This window comes from Palaemon carinicauda, chromosome 1 (assembly GCF_036898095.1).
Source record: "Palaemon carinicauda isolate YSFRI2023 chromosome 1, ASM3689809v2, whole genome shotgun sequence".
Classification (NCBI taxonomy): Eukaryota; Metazoa; Arthropoda; class Malacostraca; order Decapoda; family Palaemonidae; genus Palaemon; species Palaemon carinicauda.
In genome coordinates this window covers 228,502,002-228,526,001 of record NC_090725.1, presented here as the reverse complement: position 1 = coordinate 228,526,001, position 24,000 = coordinate 228,502,002, and the positions used below count along the sequence as shown (strand labels likewise).

The following is a 24,000-nucleotide window of genomic DNA, read 5'->3' as shown; positions in this document are numbered from 1 at the left end:
AGTCTTTGTACCAAGATACAGTGATCAAGGTAAACCTGTGGAAGTCTTCCCTACTTTCCTCCTAGAAGACTGCTGTATCTGGGAATGATTCTAGACACCAATCTCCACAAACTTTTTCAAAACGAGAAGAACTCTCATCCCAGAGTGACTTGAGTCTGACTGGAATCAGGCCCTTGAGCCCCCAGACATTCTGACCACCATGGGACAAGAAGTTTGGATGAACCTCAAGGGATAAGTGTCAGTCGAGAATCTACAGGGCGGTATAGCCTTCTTATCCTTCCTCACCCTTCGGACTTGATGTTGTGCTTAGAACACATCAAAAGAAGAGAGGAGGGACCATAATCGTGCACCACACGACCTCAGCCCTCTGGACAGAGTCCGAAAGTACCTTCACTTAAATCTCTTAAGAGATGAAGGCCAACTATGCGGTCCTTCAGCAGCCTCATCTGTTCCTAACAGACCACTCAGTGATGTGATGGGCGACAATACCACACACCACATAGAGACTCACATCGACAAGCAAGAAGGAACTTGCTCATAGCCTCATCCCATCTAACAGTATAAACACTAAGATGGGCCTAAGTCGTGTTGGTGCCACTATCATCCCGCTTCATTCCAGACTAGAGGAATGTGCTCGCCGACAATCTGTGCACAGCATCTCGGATAAGGTATACCGAATGGTCTTTGGATCACCTTGTAGCCGACAAAGTCCCGACTTTATGGGTTCCTCCAACTAGGGATCTGTTTGCAACGCTCCTAAACCTCAGGCTTGCCATTGCTCCCCAGCCCTAGACCCCAAGGCGCTCGGGCAAAAACAGTCCAACAATGGTGGGTACAACAATGACGTTTACGTCTCGTCCCTGTTTTGTCTGAAGAAGAGCACTCAAGAAGGCTGGAACACCGGTCAGCCTCTCAAGGACTCTCATAGCTCCCCTATGGCATTACGCAGAACTGTTTCCAAACTTTTTGCAGCTCCTGATAGTCTCCAAGAGAACCCTCTCAACATCACAGACAACCCACTTCGACACCTACCACAAGCTATAGCAAAAAGGTTGTCTAGATATCTGAGGAATTCCTCAGCATCAGTCTAACAGGAAGTATAACGTCTTGTGTGGTTGGTGTCTTGTGAAAGTGTCTCTCTCCACTCGATAGCTCTATTCCAACCTTGATCCTTCACCTTCAAACTGAAAGGAAGGAACATCCTCTCATCGTTAGACCTTTCCTAACTCATACGGACTTACAACTTGCCTTTCTTCAGTCGGAATTGAGACCTTCCTCTCAGAACATCGGTCAAAATCTCCGGTCTCTAAAGAGACCTCCTCATGTTCCACTCCACCAGGCAACAAATTTTCACCTGGTTTAAGAAGACAATGTTCCTACACACACTGACAGAAGCCATACGAGTCAAGGAACTTCATGGTCTCTCTTTTGACATTGCCCATTAATGAGAAGGGCGAAATGCAATGTTCAGTTTCGTCCACGAGTAAGTCGCCAGACACAGTCTCCAGAGGTGACGGATACTTCACAAGTCTCCACTCTGTAACGGACGATCCAGATTATCCGTTACTGTACCCAGGATAAGGTATGAGACTCTACCTTAAGAGAACGGCAACAGCCCACCCAGGTCCCTTCTCTTGTCATCAGCTCTGGGAGAGACTAAAGGAAGATCACCAAAACATCATCTCAACATGACGACTCACGATGTGAGGGGCATGGCTATGCCCCTGGTCCTTCTAAGCAGTTTACTCTGTGACGCAGGTTTTACAAGAAAGGATGTACAGTAAATGCTCCAGGTGACTTTCACAACCTTTCTCCTGCAAGACGTGACCCACAGGAACTCGATACGATCTCTATCGGTCCGGTGGTGGCTGCACAACAGCTGGTTGTATACCTCGAGCTCCCTATTGGACAAGTACCAGAAGGTTGAGGGCACTGTTACCCAGTTTTCGTCTGCGTAAATGAAAAGATTTAACTGGCTCTTATTCTTTTCTTCATCCTACCCTCTCGTGGGGAAAGCAGCATCCTGGGTTCTCTGCATAGGCTGACCTCAAACCACTGCAGGTAAACCATGCTCCCTTGTGTACCTAGTATTAAGCTAATACTGTTGCGTCCCCACACGCTGGCGAGGTGGTATTGGGAAAGTCTTGGTTACATCAGTTTTTTTCCTACAATAGACTCGGAATAACTTTACCTAGACATCCACACTTCTGCATGTCTCAACACACAGCTTGCGTAGGCCGCGGACCTTGAGTAGCAAGGTTTTAGCGAGGGCAGGGACTCCTTATTTTTGAGTACTAATATACTCAGATAAGGAGCCCCTGGGGAAAGCCAAAAGCCAGATTGGCAGGGACGTCCACCCATCCTAATGGGTGAGTCACGCCTAATAAATAGCGTGATTTGTATGCCAGTTACGGAACAAGTGACAAATTTGTAGGTAATTTGTATTTTTCCTAACTATACAAACCTTAGCTATTTATACAAACTTGTCTGCCATTCCTATCCCCCTTGAAGTCCTACTTCCTAGCAAAGTGAGCTAAATGACAGGTGTGTGAGCGGGAGTGGTAGCAAGCTACTCCCCCCCCCCCTGCTAACTAGCAGTGTGGGTAGTTAACCCTCGCTAGATTTTAATGGCTCGTCATTTCAGCTCTGCCGAAAGTATAACCCCTAATAAATAGCTAAGGTTCGTATAGTTAGGAAAAATACAAGATTTGTCATATTTTGGGTGGGGAAATACCAAAAACCAGTGGTTTGCAGTAATAATAATGGTCAGAAATGCATAATAAACACAAAATAACTAGTTGGAAAAATATAAGGTTCATGTACAATAACTGTCTGGAAATTATGGAAATTAAAGTATAGTTATCTATAGTTCTGTACCCGCAAGCCCTGTGGATAATTATTTTGGGGATAATTTTAGTTTTCACAAGAGCAACAATAGCTCTGGATATGCTGAACGGAGAGCGTTTTCGACATAATTAACGAAATAGATCAATTTTAAATATTAAAATTAGCCGGTGAATATATATATAGCTTACGTCTCCGATGGTCGACAGATTCCAAAAACTCGCGAGCAATCGCCATGATGGCTGCTGGGTGTGCCCACCAGCGCCGACTATCGGCCAGATACCGCATATACTTCTCCAAGAGTTCAGTTCTTCTCTGTCGGTGGTAGTGACAGCATTGGTTCCGCTCGCGCTTAACCTCAATTTTCTACTGATTGGTGAAGTACTTGTTCATGGTTTTATTGCTTTCGATAAAACTCTTGAAACCCTTTTTTGATTATTGTTGTTGAACTTGGCTTTCTTTTTTGGACTTTCTTTGGAATTTTCACAATGGCTGACCCATCTCCTGTCTATCGTAAATGTGCGAAAGACTGTAATAAACGTCTTCCTAAAGCTTCCATCGATCCTCATTCTATTTGTGTTAATTGCCGAGGTACATCTTGTCAATTAGGGGATCGATGTGAGAAATGTATTGTTTTGTCTGAGTTCGCAAGTCAGTCCCTTCAGGACAGGTCCAGCGTCCTGGCTGTAGTCATTGGGACAGCACCTACCTTATTCGGTCATCGGACGATTATTCTCCTGTTAAGCGCAAACGTGACGTTGAGTTCGAGGGTCCCGTTCAGGGCGATGACGCACAGGCGTTACCGACGTCCCGATCTGTTTCGAGTTCGGTTGACCCTAAGTTAAGCGTCTTGCAAGATATGCAGTTAAAACTTTCCTCCTTAATGGAAGTTTACGATCATGTTCCTGTGCGTAAGGAACCTTTGCTTGCGGTTCGTCACGGTACCGGCAAGCGTGATTCAGGTCTTCAACCTCCTAAGCGAGATTTGTCTTGTCGTTCTGACGTTATCCCTAATGTCAGCTTTGCGGTTAAACGTGATTCAGAAGGTGTTTCCCCACCTCTCCCTGAGAAGTCTTCTATGTTAGGGGTTGAGAAGAGTCTTTCACCATCACTGCTGGAGTCCTGTATCCCTCCCAGGAGGGAGCCGAAGGACTCAAAGACTTTGCCTAAGTCTTCATTAAGGACTAGACAGGAGCCAGCCAAGCCCTCGGAGAACGTCGGCGAGTCCCCCCAGAAAGAGCCTCTGGGAACAGGAGACTTTGCTGCCAGCCAGCCCTTCAGAAGGAGAGCTACAGGAGTCAGAACATGCGTTCTGGCAAGTTCTGACCCTCATGAGGAGTCTCAATGGGTTTCTGGATCCAGAGATTCCTCCTCGTGAGGGCAAGGACACGGTCTTGGACCGAGTCTATGGTACTCAGAAGCCCTCGAGGGCCAGTGCAGCTTTGCCCTGGTCACAGAGGGTTAAGAGTGCCAGAAACAAGGTCAAAGGCCAGCTCTCTGAGCTAGCTTCCTCCAGCCGATCCAGCACCGGTAACAAGCTCCTCCCGCCGCCTCGCGTCCATCAGAGGAGGTACTTTGAGATCTTGGAGGAGACTTGCTTGGCTCTTACTTTGCACCATTCTCTAGAAGAGCTTACAGGGGGAGTCCCCCTAGAGAGTGTCTCCAACCGGCAGGTCTCGTATTCGGCAACGGAGATCCTGAGCCAGGATAAGGTAGCGAAGTGTGCCATGCAGGCTACTTCGTGGCTGGACATCTGGCTAGGGTCTCTGGGCATCCTGGTGCAGTCTGAGGATCTGTCTAAGGAAAGCACCAGGAAGGCCTTGGAGACCTTTTTGCTCTCAGGCACGCATACCATCGAGTTTCTAGCCCACCAAGTCTCGAGCTTGTGGGCTAACACTATCTTGGAACGACGCGACACAGTGGCTGAGAGATTCCATCAAAAGGTCCCTAGTACTGACGTTTGCAGGATCAGACATTCTTCCGTCCTCGGTAAGAATTTGTTTGAGCTAAGGACGTGGAGCAGGCTGCTGAGAGGTGGAGGAAGTCCAACCAGGATTCTCTTCTCCATAGGGCCCTAACATCGAGGCCCTACAAACCTCCAGCTACCCAGCAACCACGTCCTGTCAAGAGTACGAAGAAGGCAGCTACAGCAAAGTCAAAAGTGTCTAAGCCCTTTCCTGTCAAGGACAAAAAGGGCAAAAAGTCCTCTAGGGGAGGAAAGAATCCTAGAGGTAGCGGCCGTGGCCGCAAACGCTAGGATTGGCAGTCCCCCTGCATGTCCACCAGTTGGGGGATGCCTGCAAAGTTGCGCGACAAGGTGGCAGCAACTCGGAGCCGATTCCTGGACGATTTCCGTTATCAGTCCCGGATATCGCGTCCCGTTCACAACATCTCTACCTCCCCTGACAGCGAATCCAGTGTCGCTGAGCTCCCTTGCCATGGGATCGGCAAAGTGGCAAGCCCTTCGGGCAGAAGTCGAGACCATGTTGAAGAAGGACGCTCTCCAAGAGGTTGTCGACGGGTCCCCAGGCTTCTTCAGTCGACTCTTTCTTGTAAAGAAGGCGTCTGGAGGCTGGAGACCAGTCATCGACCTCTCAGCCCTGAACAGGTTCGTCAAACAGACCCCGTTCAGCATGGAGACGGCAAACACTGTCAGACTTGCAGTGAGACCGCAAGACTTCATGTGCACACTGGACCTGAAGGACGCGTACTTCCAGATTCCAGTCCATCTGTCTTCAAGGAAGTACTTAAGATTCAGCCTTGACATCAAGATCTACCAGTTCAAGGTGCTGTGTTTCGGTCTCTCCACAGCACCTCAGGTGTTCACCAGAGTGTTCACCCTAATATCTTCATGGGCTCACAGGATGGGTATCCGTCTCCTCCATTACCTGGACGACTGGCTGATCCTAGCAGACTCGAAGGCAACCCTTCTTCATCACAGAGACAAACTTCTGGGACTTTGCCAAGATCTAGGGATCATGGTAAATCTCGAGAAGTCCTCTCTGCTGTCCACTCAGAAACTGGTATACCTAGGCATGATCATAGACACCAATCTCCACAAAGCCTTCCCATCAGACGACAGGATAGGAAGGCTGAGGTAGGCCGCAAGGCCTTTCCTCAGAGGAGAAGAACTTCCAGCCCAATCGTGGTTACGTCTCCTCGGTCACCTCTCATCCCTGGCTCGTCTAGTTCCCAATGGTCGCCTCAGAATGAGATCTCTCCAGTGGCGACTCAAGTCCCGCTGGAATCAAGGTCACGATTCCCCGGACTCTATGATCCCCATGGGTTCTGCAGAACAGACGGACCTTCAGTGGTGGGTGGCAGACGAGAACCTACGAAAGGGAGTGGACCTTCTCGTCCTTCCCCCGGATTTGATGTTGTTTTCGGACGCCTCAAAGAAAGGGTGGGGGACTCACATTCTAAACCACAGCCTGAGGTCAGAATCAGAAAAATACCTCCACATAAACCTGCTAGAGATGAAGGCCGTATTCCTAGCCCTTCAACAGTTCCAACAATACCTGACGGGCCACTCTGTGATGGTGATGAGCTACAACACCACAGTAGTGGCTTATATCAACAAGCAGGGAGGTACTTTTTCAGAACAGCTATCCCATCTCGCAGTAGAGATACTGAGATGGACCGAAGTCCACTCGATTGCATTTTCAGCTCGCTTCATTCCAGGCAAGAGGAATGTGCTCGCCGACAGCCTGAGCAGAGCGACGCAGATAGTGAGTACCGAGTGGTCTTTGGATTGTCAAGTAGCCAACAAAGTCCTGACTTTGTGGGGTTCCCCGACTGTGGATCTGTTCGCTACAGCGCTGAACTTCAAACTTCCGCTGTACTGCTCCCCAGTCACGTATCCCAAGGCTCTCTGGCAATATGCCTTCCAACAACGGTGGGACAACATCGATGTCTACGCCTTTCCCTCGTTCTGTCTGATGAGGAGGGTGCTCAACAAGACCAGAATATCGGTCAATCTCTTGATGACTATAATAGCTCCGCTATGGCATCACGCGGAATGGTTTCCAGACCTTCTGCAACTCCTAACGGAGCTCCCGAGGGAACTCCCTCCACGACACGAGCTACTCAAACAACCACACGCCAACTTCTTTCACAAAGCCGTAGACTTTCCAGCATCTCCTCACTGAGAGAGGATTTTCGCAGCAAGTTGCAAACAGGATGTTTGGACACCTGCGTATGTCATCCGCAGGGGTCTACCAGGCGAAGTGGCGAGTCGTCTGTGGTTAGTGTCGTGGAAGGGGTATCTCTCCACTCGATGCCACTATTCCGGCAATAGCGGAGTTCTTCGTGTATATGCGGGAGGAAATGCGCCTTTCAGTCCCGGCAGTGAAAGGCTATCGCTCAGCCGTAAGTCTAGCCTTGAGGCTCAAAGGAGTGGACATTTCTTCCTCGCTGGAACTTTCCCTACTCATACGGAGTTATGAACTTACCTGCCCTCAGTCAGAAGTGCGACCTCCTCCATGGAACGTGGTTCGAGTTCTCAGGTCTGTTAAGAGACCTCCCTTCAAACCATTACACCAGGCTTCAGATCGCCACCTTACTTGGAAGACGGTGTTCCTACTAGCTTTGGCCTCGGCCAAGCGAGTCAGCGAACTTCATGGTCTCATACGACGTCGCCCATTCAAGGGGATGGGGTTAGGTAACGTTCAGTTTCGTCCCTGAGTTTGTTGCCAAGACTCAGAATCCAGGGGTGCCGGACCCTCGGTTCGACTCTTTCCAGGTTTCGAGTCTTCGTTCTGTAACAGATGACCCAGACCATCTCCTACTGTGCCCAGTAAGGAGTCTGAGACTTTAACTTGAGAGAACGGCTGCAGTTCGTCCCCAGGTGCAAGCTTTGTTTGTGAGCACTGGGAAGACGAAGAGGAGGGTTACCAAGAATACCATCTCGGCCTGGATTCGAAAGGTAATACATCTATCCTTGAATCCTGACCCTCCTCCATCACGTCACCCTAGAGCACATGATGTCAGGGCCGTAGCTATGTCCCTGGCCTTCAAGAAGAACTATTTAGTGACGCAGGTCCTGCAAGCTGGGGTGTGGAAGCGTCAGACCACCTTCGCAGCCCACTACCTGCAAGACGTGACACACAGGAGGCTCGATACGTTCTCTATCGGCCCTGTGGTGGCTGCACAACAGCTGGTCTAAACCTCAGGCTCCTTAATGGACAAGCAGCAGAAGGTTGAGGACATTGTTACCCGGTCTTAGTGTATATGAATGAAAAGGTTTGTCTGGCCCTTATTCTTTTCTTCATCCTCCCCTTATTCTTTTCTTCATCCTCCCCTCTCTTGTGGAAAGCAGCATTCTGGGTTCTCTGCATAGCCGACCTCAAACCACTGCAGGTAAACCATGCTTCCTTGTGTTCCTAGTATTAAGTTAATACTGTCATGTCCCCATACCCTGACGAGGTGGTATTGGGAAAGTCCTAGCCTTGAGTTCCATGTAAAGAACTCCAGGTCAACTTCCTGGGGACGTTTCACACTGCATACCTTCACACACAACTTGCATACCTTCACACACAGCTTATGTAGGCCGCAGCACTTGCACAGCAAGGTGCTAGCGAGGAGCAGGGACTCCTTATTACTGAGTACTTACACACTCAAATATTGAGTCCCTGGGCAAAAGCCAAAGCCAGTAATGGCCGGGACTTAACACCCTTCCTAAGGGGTGAGTCACCCATATTAAATAGCGAGGTTTGTATCTCAGTTACGGAACAAATGACAAATTCGTAGATTTGTATTTTTCCTAACTATACAAACCTTAGCTATTTAATCAAACTTGCCCGCCAGCCCTGTCCCCCGTGAAAGTCCTACCTCTAAGTAAAGTGAGCTAAATCACAGGTGTGTGTGAGGGGTGGGGGGTAGCAAGCTACCCCTCCCTACCCCCCACTAACTAGCGGTGGGGTAGTAAACTCTCGTTAAAAGTCTAATGGCTCGTCATTTCAGCTACGCCGAAAGTAATTACCCATATTAAATAGCTAAGGTTTGTATAGTTAGAAAAAATACAAATTATCTACGAATTTGTCATGTTAATGGAGTCTTATAAAAAGAATTTCCAATGAACAGTGGAGTACTCCAAGGGAATGTGTTGTCACCTGTGTTGTTTATCCTCTTCATAGATTTGGTAATGAGTAGAATAGTCGTAGATGGTGGAGAAGGATTGGACTGGATTGGTGATAGTAATTTAGCAGACTTAGAGTATGCTGATGATGCTGTCCTTGTCAGCAGAACACCACATGATTTGCAAAGCATGCTTACCAGAATGCATAAAAGATCACACGAGGTTGGGCTGAAGATAAATAGAAGAAAGACAGAGGTGATGAGAATGGAGTATGCAATTGTAGATGAAAAATCATTGGAAGAAAGGATTAATGAGGTAGAATCATTTAAGTATTTAGGAGCTATGATCTCCAATACAGGGTCATTAAAATTAGAGTTTAGTGAAAAATTGAAAAAAGTGAATCAGACAATGGCTAGGTTAAGTAAAATTTTGATATCAAATTGCCTGAAATTACATATAAAAATCAGACTATATATTGGTTTAGTGAGATCGGGGTTACTGTATGGACATGAGTCATGGTATGACAATGAAACAATCTCCAAAAGATTTAGTAGATTTGAGAACAAACCCCTCAGATGGATATTGGGAGTTAAATGGCAGGACAGGATTAGAAATGAAACTATAAGAGATATTACTCGAGTGCCATATTTGGATAAGATGATCATGAGGGGTAGATGGAGATGGTTTGGAAATGCTCTTCTTACTCCCCAAGAGGGATTAGTTCACCAAATGTTCAGCTAGGGTCCACAAGACACTAGAAGAGTTGGAAGACCCAGACCTACATGGCTGAGGTCTATGTAGAGCAAAGTAGATGATAATGAATGGAGAAGTATGGAATTAAAAGCTCAAGATAGAGACGACTGGCAAAATCCAAGTGAGGCCCTTTGCGTCAATAGACATAAGAGGAGATGATATTAACTGTGAATTTTGTGGATTGTGGCATGGCACAATACTGCTCACAGGCAGTCCCTTGCTGTATGTAACTCTACATAGACAACCCCAACCTTAACCTAAGGAAGTTGGTCTTTGCTGCCAGGACTTTTGAGGCTGCTCCTTTAGTGTTTTACTAACTCCTGCATCACCTGTGGAGGTGCTGAAGGGTGCAGCACTTGCTGGTATTTTTTATGTTGCTTTTGAGGTCGTCACATTAGCTTCTTCCTCCGTGGGAGCATTGTTGTAGGTTTCCAAGACCTGATCCCTGAAGAAGGCTGGCAAGAAGAAGAGTACACTGGTGGTTGGAATGAAAGGTGCCACCCTTCTCTTCCTTCTGTTGGATGATCAAGGTACACTTCAGTCTCTTTCTATAAGGATACTCCATTTCTGAATGGAGAGAAATTGTTTTGTGGTGAGGTGATATATGTCTAGTTACCTTTACGAATAACACGACATTCCCTCACATGATTGGGATAAGTAATATGAACCTCTGTTTCCCGTAACAAGTCTTTTCATTATTGGTCTTATGATTTTACACTTAGAGATTGGTCATTGCAAGAGGTCACCGCATGATCATTCTCCCTGTAGCTCCCAGGTCAAGGTGACTACTCTACGTGCTCTTGCGTGTAGGATTGAAATCACCTTTCACCTTTTCTTTCCCCGAATGGCTAGTTCACACACTGGGAGTTTCCCATGCACTTGCAGTACCCGTAACAAGAACAAGTGACCACCCAGGACTGCTTTGAGCACTTGCAAGCACATGGTACACCATCACATAATTGCAATCATTGACAAGGTTCTAACACACCAAATGATCACTTTGCATGCAACGTGCTTGTGCATTGCATGATACCATGGTCACCTTTCGCACCACAGTGACTAAAGTCCGCTACTAAATTTCTGGGACGTGGGGGCCAAAGGCAGTTCTGCTTCTGAAGAGGAGGTTGATCGTCAACCAGGTCCCCCTTCATCCTCTTCAGGCTACACACACTTCTCTTCTTATTCCAGTTTGTGCATACTCTGGATAGAAAGAATTGTCTCCTGAGGGGTTGCTGACAACTCCTCCTTCAAGTGGGGAGAGGGGTCGTTGGTCTTCAACACTGCAATTACTCCTGACTCTGGTCCAGTGGAAGTGGAGAATCAAGAAACTGTGTGTTTGATTTTCGAATGGGTTCATTGGTCATTGATTAGCATTTCAGCACCCGTCAAATATTAAAGATCTTCCTTGAGTTGTCATGGTTCTAATTTGCTTGTGTTGCATTGGACAAGGAATTTCTAGGTCTCCAGGCTTGAAAATTCACTTCAGTTCAACTGGTCAAGAAGTTCCTGCCTCCTGCATTCTTTTGACTGTGAGATTCTACATGTCCAAGGGTCAGAGCCTGTCACCTCTGCCTTTCTGTTGATCCTGCAGTTTTTGAGTTGATGGCAGATTTGCTTGTGGAGAGAATTCTCATCTTTATAGCCTGTTTTTGTGGTAACTTCATCCTTGGTCAATGGTCAGTGGTCCAGGGCAGTTGTGTACTTGTCAATTCCTGAGGTGTTGGCAAAATACTACAAAACTTTTCTGTCTGGTTGGAATGCAGTAACCTTCAGGGCATATTAATTAGTGAACCTATGGGGCAACTGGGTCTTGAAGAGGAGGGATGCGATTGTTTTCTGATTCTTCGGGCAAGTTGCACAAAAAGTGATGTTAGCATTGAGGAACTGGACGCCACATCCTCTTTCCAGAGAGGAACATAGAGGCAACGTTGGAAAAGAGGGGCAAGGCTAGCTATAACTCGTTCATTCACCCTGCAGTTACCTTCAGGGGTCCAGGACCTTTGAAGGTGCTGACATACTTTAAAAATTGACTTTAAATAAAGTTCCACATGTTCCTAAAGCGCAATCAGGACCTCCATCAGCTTCTTCAGTTGACTCTCTAGTAAAGAAAGCATCTGGAGCCTGGAGACCTGTCATCGACCTCTCTATGCTAAACAATTTCATTCTGCAAACACCATTCAAGGTGGAGACCACAGCCATGGTTGGGTAACTTATCAGTCCCCAGGACTAAATGGTTACCTTGGACTTGAAAGATGCCTATTTTCAGGTTCTGATACATTCGTCTTCTAGGAAATACCTTCAAGTAGACATAGCTGGAAAGGTAATTCAGTTCAGGATTCTGTGCTTCGACCTATCTGCAGAGCCCTAAGTCTTCACAAGAATGTTTGAACTACAGTAGTTTCTTCTTGGGTGCACGCCAACAACATCTGCCTACTGCACTACCTGGATGATTGGCTAATATTAGTGGAGTCAGTAGAAGAACTTATCTCCAGAGACAGGGTTCTCTCATTTTGTAAAGACTCACCGGGGATTTTGATAAATCGAGAAATCCTCACCTAATCCCCATACAGAGACTAGTTTACCTGGCGATGGATAGTTACGCAGTGCAAGAGAAAGTTCTCCCATCTCAAGACAATCACCTGCAATGAGTAGCTTGCCTCTTCCTGTGTCAGCTACTCCTACTAGGAAGCAGACTCCGGTTTCAATGCCTGAAATGGAAGCTAAAATCATCATGGTGCTAACACCTAGATGATCCACTCTTCCCAGTGTGCTTAGCAGAAGAATCCAGAAAGGATCTTTGTTGGTGGTTGAGAGAGAAACCTCCCAAAGGCATGTCCTCTGGCAACGTCCTCATCAGAGTTCCTTCTTTTCACAGATGAATCCAGGGAAGGAGGGGGTCTCGTCTCGGCCATTGCAAAACTTCATGAACTTTGTTTAAGAATGATTGGCAGGATTATATCAACACCCTAAAAAGCAGCCACACTCAAAGGACACTCGGTTGTGGTGATGAACGAGAACACCTCTGTTGTGTCCTACATAAACAAACAAGGAGGTACTCTTGTCTCGATAGCTATGCCTTCTGGCTGTAAGAACACTCGAGTGGGCAGAGACCATTTAGATAATACTTTCCGCCCATTTTATCTCAGGCAAGAGGAATGTAGTGGCAGAAAAGCTGAGGACGACACATAGTTTGGACAGAATGGTCTTTGTGTCCTAAAGTAGCAATGGAGTTCTTGGCTTTGTGGGGTTCCGCAACGGTAGGCCTCTTTGCGACTGCCCTGAATCACAAAACTGCCTATTTATTGCTCACCAGTTTTAAACCCACAGGTAGCATTCGAAGACACTCATGGCTCTGAAATGGATCCAGATAGAGTGGTATCCTACCCAGACCTTTTGCTGCTCCTGTCAGAGACCCCAAGAGAATTTCTTCCTCCTCCTTACCTGTTATAACAGCCTCATGTTAGGATTTTTCATGCCGCCGTGAAGTCACTTTAACTTCACGCTAGGAGGTTATCCAGCATCTCCTCTCGCAGAGAGGTTTTCCATGAGAGGCTGTGCAACAAACGTCTGGATACCTCTGTAAATCCTTGGCAGCAGTCTACCAGGCTAGATGGGCTATTTTTTTTCGGTGTCCTGGGAGGGGCTTCTCTCCACTCGGAGCGTCTGTTCCATTGATCGCAGGTTTTTTTTGTACAAACTCCAGAAGGAGAAACCCTGCTCCATTTCTGTGGTAAAAGGCTATCACTTGGTCTTGAGGCAAGTTTTTTTGACTGAAGGAAGTAGATACAGTATTTCTTCTGAGGAGGATATCACTATGCTCATATGGAGTTTCAAGCAGACGTGTCCTCCTTTGTGGAATGTAGTGGAAGTCTGAGCTTTTAGTCACTTGCCAGAATCCTATATAAGTTTTGAGTTTTTATATTTAAAACTAAGATCTAGAAATAAATTGATACCTCCGACAACGAAGTTGGAACGTTATATTTTCGTACTTGTTTGTCTGTTTGTCTGTCTGCTCATTTGATTGTGAACAGTTTCCTGGCCACAATTTTACTCATAGAGATGTAAAACTTTTAGGGATTAATTGTTTGGTTGAGATTTGGAAGTGACTGAATTTTAAAAGTCCTTGGTCAAAGGTCAAGGTCGAGCAAAAGGTCCACCAAATTAACCCCAACCTTAATCCCAACTTCACACGTGGTTGTGACACAGACTTCAAATACGCCTACTGTCTAAATTGATACTGGGAAAGGCAAGTTCGTTTCGAAAAATAAGCTGCCATGATGGAGGTCTGCACTCTGAGTGCTTCTATAGTTTTGTCATGTCACTTAACCATACCAGATTATTCTAATTTGCATTCTTGTGATTTAAATTATATAGATTTACTGACGTCTTGGCATGTCACTTAACCAGCAAAAGTAGAAAGCTATTTTCATATTATCTAGACATTAAATCCCTTGATAGAGATCTGGAATTGGTGCTTGGTGCTACGTATGGGGCATGAAGTTGAACCTTGACAAAATTCAAAGTATGATTGTACAGTAAGTAGATTCAGGACAGCAGCTCCTCGAAATCAAGATATTTGTATTGATGTTTCTTTACCTCTATAAAACTCAAAAAAAAATTATAAAACCACCCCAAAAATTAGGAATGATTCTTGATTGCAAATTTATTCTTATGAAACATATTCTGTCTACTTCAAAAAAAAAAAAAAAAAGCTTATTGAGAGAGTTTAAAAATTTTGGTAACCAATCTATTTAAAAGAAATATTTTCTGCATTGTTTTGAGTATTGTTATCTTGTCTGGTCTTTAGCTGTTGAATCTCATTGAATCTTTTGGACAAAACTTGCGGTCTATTAATGTACATGGTTTTTTCCAGGCCTGTGCTTTGGGTATTAAAATTGGCTAGGCTAAATATATTTTCCCCAAGATGAGGCATTTCTAATCTCATAGTAATGGATAGTAATACAATACAGCAGATTGGACAGTATCTAAGGAATGGGTAATATATTTACCATTATATTTTATGAACTTTCCATGACCTGGCATTCATTGTGTGATGAAATATTCTAGAACCCTCATGTATTTATTTATATTTTCATTGGCATTTTTGGTAGTTTTTTGTTTCACCATTCAACATTAATATTATTTGATATGCTATATTTTTATTTTTTAATGCTTCCCCTCAAATGAGAGAAAAAAACAATGGTGTTGAAATACAAATCTAGAGAATTTAATAATGGACATTATGTAAATTACTTGCGGAACCTATAGAACAGGTTAATCAAATGTTTGTGTTGGGGGTTGGTTAGCCATCAGATTGACATATTGCATATTAAACATACTTAATAGATTACAATAGAAAAGCTAGTTCATGGTAAGTCAGTCGATCAACTTGGATACATTGCTTTTGTTAGACAATGGCTTTAGGAAAGATATAGCAGGATTATCTAGTTGTCAATAAGGCTTAGGTGCAGTAGTGGCCTATTGGAAACGAACTTTCTTGGCGTTTGCTGTAGTGCCTGGAACTTCACCATCCTTGTGAGCTAAGATGTGGAGTTTTTGGGGAGCCTATAGGCGTACCTGCTGAGTCATCAGCAGCCATTGCCTGACCTTGACCTTTCCTTGTGCTAGTTTGAATGGAGAGGGGTTTGGGGCCGGCGCTGATCATATGTATGCAGTATATGTTCAGACTGTAGGACATTCTCCTGCTAGCTATTACTAAATTTTTGCCCCTTGCCTCTACCATTTATAAGCGGTTTTTTAACCTTTAAATACTCAGTAGTTTAAGGTGTTGTGGCTACCAGTGAGATCATTGCCGGTTCGATATATTGAGCTGTAATTAGGTTGGATTAGGTTGAGATTTACTTTATTATTGTATTTTTCAATATTAAACTTACCCGATAATCATGTAGCTGTCAACTCCGTTGCCCGACAGAATTCTATGGAGGGATACGCCAGCTATCACAATACTAGAAGGGGGTGTATTTACCAGCGCCACCTGTGGCCAGGTACTCAAGTACTTCTTGTTGACACCTCCTCAATTATTCCTCTGTCGTGCTTCCGGCAAGACGTTCTGGGATACGCTTATGTTCTTGGAGTATTTTCACGACTTTGGTGAAGTATTTCTCTTTGATTTCGGCTGTCGCTTTACTGGAAACTTCTATATTAGCTTAGTTAGCTTTTGGAATTAATTTGATTAATTATGGTGACGAAGAGAGTATGAACTCTCGTTCACCTTTCAATGGCCGACCCTTCCCTTAGACGGAAGTGTTGGTGTCTAAGAGAGTATAGACTCTCTTTCTTAATTTTGCTTAACAAAAGTTATAGATTTATTTTATATCTCTCCGCCTCTTATAGGCCTCTTCGATTAACTTCCTTTTATTATAAACTTATTAAAATTAATTTTTGTATTTGTTTATATTCGACCTTCCTAATAGTAGGCGGTCTTTTCTTGGTACCGAAGTTAATTAACATTGAGCCCGTCATTTCGGTTTTACCTGTTAACATATTATGCTATTTCTACCACAGAGTTTGAAAGAATTTCTTTGATAGTCTCGTACTGTTTTCAAAGTTGAACTAACGTTTTGTTTTGTCTCTGCAGTTGTTGGCGTTCAGAACGTTCATCTTGCACTCTATCGTTACGATAGAGAAAGAATGTTCACGGTTTCACGTTGCAGTAAGAGTAACCGTGTCTAGCGTTTTGTTCATTCTTTCTTAACTTAATGGTTTTGATCCTAATAAAGGAACTTTTCAGTTTTTTCCTTTAACAATAATATGTTTTAACGATATATATGATTGGGCTCTTCTCTCAGGTTCTAAGTCAAGAGAGAGAGAGAGAGAGAGAGAGAGATAGAGACGGAGGGAGAAAGAGGATAAACGTTTCATTCAAGCCTGCCAGGCGTACGAGTAACGTCGTTATCGTTTTTGCTCTTCTCCCTAGTCTCTTTAGGGGAAGAAACTAAACGTTTCTAGAGTGATCTAGTGTTTAGTCTCTTTCCAGCCACTGAATTATCTTTCATTAGATTTTTCTGTTACATTGTAATTCTGTTTTCGCAATTACTAACTTTTGAGAAAGGATAGAATTGCGTGTTTCAGGTACAAACCACTTAAAGTTTCGAGTTCAGTGAAATAAGTGCAAACAGAAATCAAAGTGATAAGTGATTAGCGCAAGTATGTCAGTGTTGTGCGTGAGGGTACTTTTGTGCGCGCCAGTCGTCCTCCCAGTCCGGGACCTCTTGCAAGCTCCCAAGCCCAGGGGAGAAGCAATGTCGAAGGGCATAAGGGTTCAGCAGGCCTTGATCGGCGCACAGAAGTATCCTCGGTGGTTGTGGGCGTGTCTTACCGAGACCGTCACTCCCACCCGCAGACGATTGAGCCCTTATTTTGCTCGTCTGCAGAAGAGATTTAGGGGAGAAAATAAAGGCAGAGTAACGCTGGTCTCAGGTCTCAAGACCTCTTAAACGTAAAGTCCAGACCTATGCCAGACGTACGAAGTTAAAGTTCAACAACCCGGATGCATAGCTCTGACTCTCCTCAGTCATCAGTTGAATACACTCCGCCTAAGAGGAGTAAGGTTCTGCCGCAACAGATCTCTGCTGTTAAGGCTTTACCTCAGCAGACCTTAGTGTCTGCCGACCCCAAGTTGACTCTACTGCAGTCCTTGCAGTCACAACTTTCGGTCTTGATGCGTGAGTGTCGGGCTGAGAGTGTTGCGCCTCCGCCTCCGCCTACACTCCCTCCTCCTATGCTCGCTCCGCCTGATCGCAGTACCACCTGCCAGGCGTACGATGTTGTGGACTCTACTACAGTCCATGCAAGCACAGCTTTCGGACTTGATGCGTGAGTGTCGGGCTGAGAGTGTTGCTCCTCCGCCTCCGCCTACACTCGCTCCGCTTGATCGCAGTACCACCTGCCAGGCGTACGATGTTGTGGACTCTACTACAGTCCATGCAAGCACAGCTTTCGGACTTGATGCGTGAGTGTCGGGCTGAGAGTGTTGCTCCTCCGCCTCCGCCTACACTCCCTCCGCCTACGCTCGCTCCGCCTGATCGCAGTACCACCTGCCAGGCGTATGATGTTGAGCCACGGGCTGAGTTTGCTGTTCCCAGTGGTGTTCAGCCTCCGCCTTCCTTAAGGCAACCTTTACAATGGGATCAGGAGGATTATACCTCTCTTCCTCCGCCTCCACTTGCTGCTCCACCAGTGATGCAACACTCGGTTGAGGTACAACAACCTCTCCCGTCCATGAGTCAGTCTCCTCAGCTCTCGCTGCAGCGAGCTCAACCCTCCACAAGGCAAGCACCACAACACCTTAGCCTTGCGCCTCAGGAGCCTCAGCTTGCGAGACATTTACCTTGTTCTGCGCAGCCTCTTCCTCATCGCGCTCCGCTCACACCACAGGAACTGGAACTTGCTACTCCGCTTCCGCCAACCGCTCAGCAAGCGCAACCCTTGGGTTCAACCACTCATGCTAGGAGTCAGCCTCCTCCACCCATGCGCCTTCCTTCTGCTTGTCTTTTATTCAGCCTTTGCAGACTGAGCCTCAGGTGTTCCCTCAACAGAGTCTGGAAGAGGAAACCACAACTATTGTTGTTCCAGCTCGTTCTGACTCTGCTGTTCAGCATACCTTACCTCCATTTTCAAACCATGGCAAAAATATGAATCATGAGTTATGAATGTAAGGTTAACATTATGTTGATTTTAAAACCCCATGCAAGCATGCATAAAGCACTCTAGCACTGGTCATGGAATTTCTGAGAAATGTTAAACGCCATGCACACGCTCTGCTTTCCTTACAGCAGGCTCTGCTTACAGCAGGCTCTGCTTACTACATGCTCTGCATACAGCATGCTCTGCATACAGCATGCTCTGCATACAACATGCTCTGCATACAGCATGCTCTGCATTCAGCATGCTCTGCATACTACATGCTCTGCATACAGCATGCTCTGCATTCAGCATGCTCTGCATACAACATGCTCTACATACAGCATGCTCTGCATACAGCATACTCTGCATGCTCCTCAGTCACACATCTTGGGTTGTTGCCAACTCACTAGACTGTCAAGCAGTTTCATAACGTTGTCTTCTAGTCTGCTACTTTTGCACCAGTGAACCCTCACTCAGAGAACTTAGCTTTTCTAGGATAAGGTCCCTGTAGATGAGAAAGTTCTTTTCTCCCTCCTTCTGATATTCCCTTGAGGACTCTGTCATTTGGAGGGAGCCTTTAGCTGCATACCTCTTATGGACTTTTATTTAAGCATAACATGCTTCCAGGGAAGGTTATGGTTCCACTTCAGTCGCTAATCCCGTCTGTTACCACACCTGCTCCCATAGACCTTGAGCTGTGTTGCATGACATGCAGTCCAAGCTTAGTCCTTGTTAGAGGATTTTTTGTTTACGGAGTCAATGTGTCACGGGGAAGACGTTCAACAACCAACAGAAGTGACTTGTTGTGACGCAGTGCGGCAACCTCAGCAACCCGTTAAGGAGTTGTCTGTACGACCCAGACAGTCTAGACAGATTCGGGTTGTCACTGTACTTCCTCGCTTGCCCATGATTGACAGTTCACAGACTGTGCAGCAGTATCATGATCTTGTGTCCGGCTCCGTCAGACGACTGGCTTTTAAGAGCTCCCACAAGTCGTCGCTGTCTGGAGATTTTCAAATGGACTATGGATCTGACCAAGGAACTGGGCCTCCTGGTCAATTTTGAGGAGTCTCAGCTCGTTCCATCCCAGACCATTGTCTCCTTGGGTATGGATCTTCAGAGTCGAGCTTTTCGGACTTTTCCGTCGGCCCCAAGGATCTTCCAAGCCCTAGAATGCATCCAGAGCATGCTGAGAAGGAACCGATGCTCAGTCAGGTAGTGGATGAGTCTAACAGGGACACTTTCATCGCTGGCCCTGTTCATCGTGTTAGGGAGACTCCACCTCCCCCCCCTTCAGTATCATCTAGCTGCTCACTGGATAAAGGACATGACGCTAGAGACGGTCTCAGTTCCTGTTTCCGAAGAGAGGAGGTCTTCTCTCGCGTGGTGTAAGAACAGCTTTCTTCTCAAGGAAGGCTACCTTTGGCTGTTCAGAAACACGACCGCCGTCTCCTCTCGGACGCATCAGACACGGGCTGGGGTGCGACTTTGGACGGACAAGAATGCTCGGGAACATGGAATCAGGAGCAAAGGACACTTCACATCATTTGCAAGAAGTTGTTGGCAGTTTTTCTGGCCTTGATAAACTTCAAGTCCCTCCAGCTTAACAAAGTGGTGGAGGTGGACTCTGACAACACCACAGCCCTGGCTTACATCTTCAAGCAGGGAGGGACTCTTTCGTGGAAGTTGTTCTAGATCGCAAGGGACCTACTCATCTGGTCTTTAGATCGAAAGCACTGGTAACGAGGTTCATTCAGGGCGGTATGAATGTCATGGCAGATCACCTCAGACGGAAGGGTCAGGTCATCCCCACAGAGTGGACCCTTCTCAAGAATGTTTGCAACAGACTTTGGGCCCTGTGGGGTCAGCCAACCATAGATCTGTTCACTACCTCGATAACCTAGAGACTCCTGTTGTATTGTTCTCCGATTCCAGACCCAGCAGCAGTTCACGTGGATGCTTTTCTGCTGGATTGGTTCCATCTCGACCTGTATGCATTCCCGCCGTTCAAGATTGTCAACAGAGTACTTCAGAAGTTCTCCTCTCACTAAGGGACACGGCTGACGTTGGTTGGCTCCGCTCTGGTCCGCGAGAGAATGGTTCTTAGAGGTACTGCAATGGCTGGTCGACATTCCCAGGACTCTTCCTCTAGGAGTGAACCTTCTAAGTCTACCTCACGTAAAGAAGGTACACCCAATCCTCCACGCTCTTCGTCTGACTGCCTTCAGACTTTCGAAAGACTCTCAAGAGCTAGGGGCTTTTCGAAGGAGGCAGCCAGAGCGATTGCCAAAGCAAGGAGAACATCCACTCTCAGAATCTATCAGTCTCAAGGGGAAGTCTTCCGTAGCTGGTACAAGACCAATGCAGTTTCCTCAACCAGTACCACTGTAACCCAGATTGCTGACTTCCTGTTATATCTAAGGAAAGTAAGATCCCTTTCAGCTCCTACGATCAAGGGTTACAGAAGTATGTTGGCAGCGGTTTTCCGCCACAGAGGCTTGGATCTTTCCACCAACAAAGATCTACAGGACCTCCCTAGGTCTTTTGAGACCTCAAAGGAACGTCGGTTGTCCACTCCAGGCTGGAATCTAGACGTGGTCCTAAGGTTCCTTATGTCATCAAGATTTGAACCTCTCCAATCAGCCTCTTTTTAGGACCTCACATTAAAAACTCTTTTCCTCGTGTGCTTGACAACAGCTAAAAGAGTAAGTGAGATCCACGCCTTCAGCAGGATCATTGTTTTCACATCTGAAACGGCTACATGTTCCTTGCAGCTCGGTTTTTGCTAAACGAGCTTCCTTCACGTCCTTGGCCTAAGTCGTTCGAGATCCCAAGCCTGTCCAACTTGGTGGGGAATGATCTGAAGAGAGTACTTTGCCCAGTTAGAGCTCTTAGGTACTATCTAAAAAGGTCTTAACCTTTACAAGGACAATCAGAAGCCTTATAGTGTGCTATCAAGAAACCTTCTTTTCCAAGTTCTAAGAACTCAGTTTCTTACTATTCAGGCTTCTGATTAGAGAAACACATTCTCATCTGAAGGAAGAATACCTTGCTTTGCTGAAGGTAAGGACACATGAAGTGGGAGCTGTGGCTACTTCAGTGGCCTTCAAACAGAACCATTCTCTGCAGAGTGTTATGGATGCAACCTATTGGAGAAGCAAGTCAGTGTTCGCATCATTCTATCTCTAAGATGTCCAGTCTCTTTACGAGTACTGCTACACCCTGGGACCATTCGTAGCAACGAATGCAGTAGTAGGCGAGGGCTCAGCCACTACATTCCCATAATCCCATAACCTTTTAACCTTTCTCTTGAATACTTTTTATGGGTTGTACGGTCGGCTAAGAAGCCTTCCACATCCTTGTTGATTTGGCGGGTGGTCAATTCTTTCTTGAGAAGCGCCGAGGTTAAAGGTTGTGATGAGGTCCTTTAGTATGGGTTGCAGCCCTGTATACTTTAGCACCTTTGAGTTGATTCAGCCTCCCAAGAGGAACGCTGCGCTCAGTAAGGAAGACGATCTTATTAAAGGCAGAGTAACGGTTCAAGTCGACTTCCTTACCAGGTACTTATTATTTCATTGTTATTGTGGATAACTGATTATATGAAATACGGGATACTTAGCTATCCTTTAGTCTTGTACACTGGTTTTTCACCCACCCCCCTGGGTGTGAATCAGCTACATGATTATCGGGTAAGTTTAATATTGAAAAATGTTATTTTTATTAGTAAAATAAATTTTTGAATATACTTACCCGATAATCATGATTTAATCGACCCTCCCTTCCTCCCCATAGAGAACCAGTGGACCGAGGAATAATTGAGGAGGTGTCAACAAGAAGTACTTGAGTACCTGGCCACAGGTGGCGCTGGTAAATACACCCCCTTCTAGTATTGTGATAGCTGGCGTATCCCTCCATAGAATTCTGTCGGGCAACGGAGTTGACAGCTACATGATTATCGGGTAAGTATATTCAAAAATTTATTTTACTAATAAAAATAACATATTTAAATGTGTACAAAGGTAGGGTATTTTTTTGTTAGAAAGTCGAATAGATTAGCCTAAGGATTGGACAAAAAGGTCAGTAAGTGAATCAATATAGATTGTTTGGTTATGCATAAAACTCTTGATGTCTAAGATTACTGGTTCCAAGTTCAGGATAAATTGAATTTCTATTTTCCTATATATTTTGTTGAAGTTTTGGTTGTCCTGAAAAAAAAAAATGAAAAGGCCTAGTCTGTCATGCATTCTTACTATAATTATATTTTATGAATCTAGATAAAAAACAAACTGTTTGATATAAAAGAAATTGGATAGAATGTAAGAATAATGTGATATTGTATAACATTTTTGTAATGAATATTTTCTTCCCTTACGCAGGTTTGGAAGAAGCCATAGCAGAGGACGAAATCATACTGAGCCTTCTGCTCTCTACATGGAAATGCATTGCAGGAATGAATTGAATGACAAAGAGAGATCATGGTGAAGTTAACTAGAAGATCTGTTATAGAAGAACTTGGAACAACTATGGATCAGCCGTTTCGGAAAGTTCCCAAGAAGGAATTTGCTTTCAAATGAAGCTTATAGACCTACTTGCTGTATGTGACTTTGAAATTACTACCTTTTCATTTCGGAATTTACATATTTGCTTCAACTTGGAGGTTGCTTCGAAGATTTTCTTCGGGCAATAGATTAAAGATGTACAACCTTTCTTTCAGCTAACTCTATAACTTCCTTATGTTTAGACATTATAGCTCTTCCATTTCATCTTTGGCTTGCTATTCTTATACCAGGTCATTTAATTCTTAGCTTTCGTTTCCAAACTTCTTTCATCTTTTAACTACAAATATCTCATGAGATTTCTTTAGGTTTTAATACCCTTATTTTCTTCATAAGAAGCTTTTACTCATTTGTCTATAGGCTCTCTGTTACCTATTAGCTTTTTAAAACTCATCTGTTAAAAACATCCCCTGCAAAAAAAAAACTAAAAAAAATGGCTTGGTAAGGTTCTCAATAGATAAAATAATTTCGGTCTCATACTCTCCTCACTTGCCTTTTCCCTAATTTTTATTACCAGATTCACCTTGTCTCCCTTCTCACTCACCTTGACAACTTCACCTTCCTCCATTCATGATCACAAGCTATGCAATTTCACCGTAAATACATCAGATAATTGTTTTATAAGTTTGATAAAAATCATGTCATATTTTCAACATTAATAGTATGTAAGCACGGGAATTCTATTTATTAGGAAGGAATAGTCAAACAACAAAAAAATTATAATCACTAACAACTTTGTCCCTATCAAAAGTCATAACTCGTGACCAATTCTCTCTCTCTCTCTCTCTCTCCTCTCTCTCTCTCTCTCTCTCTCTCTCTCTCTCTCAGGTTTAGGGCTCAAGAATTTAAGTTTTTCATTTTTAAAGATTGGTCAAGAAATTCTCTCTCTCTCTCTCTCTCTCTCTCTCTCTCTCTCTCTCTCCTCTCTCTCTCTCTCTCTCTCAAAAGATTGATCAAGGAAATTCTCTCTCTCTCGCTCTCTCTCTCGCTCTCTCTCTCTCTCTCTCTCTCTCTCTCTCTGGTTTAGGCTCAAGAGTTGAGGTATTCCCTTTTTAAAAATTAGTCAAGAATTTTTTTTTTTCTCTCTCTCTCTCTCTCTCTCTGGGTTAGGGTTCAAGAGTTGAA

The 24,000-nt window shown here is 45.0% G+C and overlaps 1 long non-coding RNA gene across 1 annotated transcript in view; it reads left to right on the top strand.

The window, feature by feature from the left end:
• Positions 1 to 23,174, top strand: part of LOC137644111 (uncharacterized) — a 31,076-nt gene extending 7,902 nt beyond the window's left edge. The window contains exon 2 of the long non-coding RNA XR_011045131.1: positions 22,696 to 23,174. This is a non-coding gene — a long non-coding RNA (uncharacterized lncRNA). The remainder of the gene's footprint in view (positions 1 to 22,695) is intronic.
• Positions 23,175 to 24,000: the final 826 nt, after the last annotated feature.